The following is a 2,012-nucleotide window of genomic DNA, read 5'->3' as shown; positions in this document are numbered from 1 at the left end:
TGTGCTTAATGAAAATGTGAGGCTAACTGTCCAAAAGTTGAACTGGAAATGATCTTCCAACACAATAATGATCTGATGCACACTAGTAAATCCACCAAACAATGGCCCAAAGAGAATGAATGTAGAGTTATGGACTGGGCTAGTCTAAGCCCTGATTTAACTCCTGAAACCACTGAAGTATTGTGAGCGGATTTGAAACTTGCAGTTCATGCAAGGAAACACACATACAGTATATCTTGCAACTGAAGGAATTCTGCATGGAGGAGTCAATTACAGAGATTGGCCATAGACGTTCGTTTTATGAATATGGGAATCAATGTGGCAAGTCCCTGGATAGTGCCCTTCATCATCATCATGCTAAGACATGCAACCCTTTTGCAGTGGGTATGAAGTGCTCCCTGTCCACTGACATAGGAGTGGTGTTCAGTGAATACTTGGTGGTGGGCTTATACAACTTTCCCAGGGACAGCTCTTCTTTGAGGCTCTACTACAGGTATGGACCGTATGAGGGAATACTGAGGGCAGTCTAATCTCCACTCCTTGGAACGTCATGCTAGATCTCTTATGGAATAACCCATTATACCTTTTGAGTTGGAGACCGCTATTAAACTGACCCAATCTGGCAAAGCGCTGGGCCCACATGGTTTCTTTCTCTCTTACTGCAAGCAGTTTCTGCCTCAACTCTCCACCCTTTTTTAATTCTTTGCGGGAGGGACTTCCCATACCACCTGAATCCTTGATGACGCATATCACCCTTCTTCACAAAGAGGGGAAGGATTCTTTTCTTTGTCACAGATATAGACCTAGCTCCTTGTTGAATGTAGACACTATTTTTTTGCTATAATCCTTTATCTTTACCTTGTGCCTTACTTGTGCAATCTTATTGACCCTGATCAGCAGTCAGAACCCCCCTGACCATCATGCCTACTCTGGAGGTGGCCATGTCTGCCTTTGCTCAAAGGGACGTTGTTGCGTTATCCTTCTCCCTTAATTCCAATCTTAGGTAACCCACCTTTTGCACCAAGCATACAGGACCGGCTGTTCGCTTGCTTACAATCATCAAGCCTTCTATTTTTTTCAAGATATATGTTCAAATCCAGACTTCATTCTGCCCATCTCTTGGCATCGGAAGCAAGTGCTATACTTTTTATGCTCCCTTCCCCGAGCTGACAGGTATAGCCATCCACTCTATCCTTTTGAGCAGGAATGCAAACATAAGGGTCAGGTGTTTACTCAATCATTTGACCGCTGTTAACAATGTGCTGCCCAAAGCAGATATGTTGCATATCTTCTGGTCTTGTCCTAGACTTTAATGCTCCTAAACTTCAATGCGTTCTACTGCAATGCACATGGTTAATGCTGCTCATGCATACATACTGGCCTTTTGGAAAAGCCCTGACCTTCACACGGTACAACATTGGTTTGCAAGGATTCACAACATTTACATTCTGGAGGACCTCACCAGTTCAGTTAAGAATACTTCCAAGAGATTTCAGAATACCTGGTTTTATTGGCATAACTGTACCCTGTCCAATGAATACTTCACTTACTGGTATAGTCATATTGTTTGATTTTTTTGGAGAGGGGTTTTAGTTTCCCCTCCCCCCTCCTACTTCTTTTATTTTTTTGCTGTTATGTCCTCCTGTTATTTTCTCTCTCTTATTATGGGACCTTAAGGTTCTCTTTCTGTACTTCTTTTTTTTCTCCTTCCTATCTTTTCTTATCTCACATGTTCTTTCTTCATGTATCAGTTTCCGGTTAGTTCTGATGGTTTATTAAGAAAGGGTTTTGTTCTACTCAACAAGTTTCATTGCGGACCCAGAAACTGGTTGGGAAGATTTTTTCCGGCTGCTGTATCCACTAGTCTCACCTAACCTTTCATGAGTATGCATTTAAATATGTGCTCTCTTGTCGACTCTTGAGAAGTACTGGATGTCACGAATGCACACTATTCCAAGTGGGCCCGTGACTTATTTTGGTGGTAATAGGGTTGAAAAATCACTGTCTTCCCT

Source organism: Nanorana parkeri, unplaced genomic scaffold (assembly GCF_000935625.1).
Source record: "Nanorana parkeri isolate BGI_ZX_2015 unplaced genomic scaffold, ASM93562v1 scaffold2853, whole genome shotgun sequence".
Taxonomy (NCBI): Eukaryota; Metazoa; Chordata; class Amphibia; order Anura; family Dicroglossidae; genus Nanorana; species Nanorana parkeri.
Note: the sequence above shows the minus strand (reverse complement) of the source record.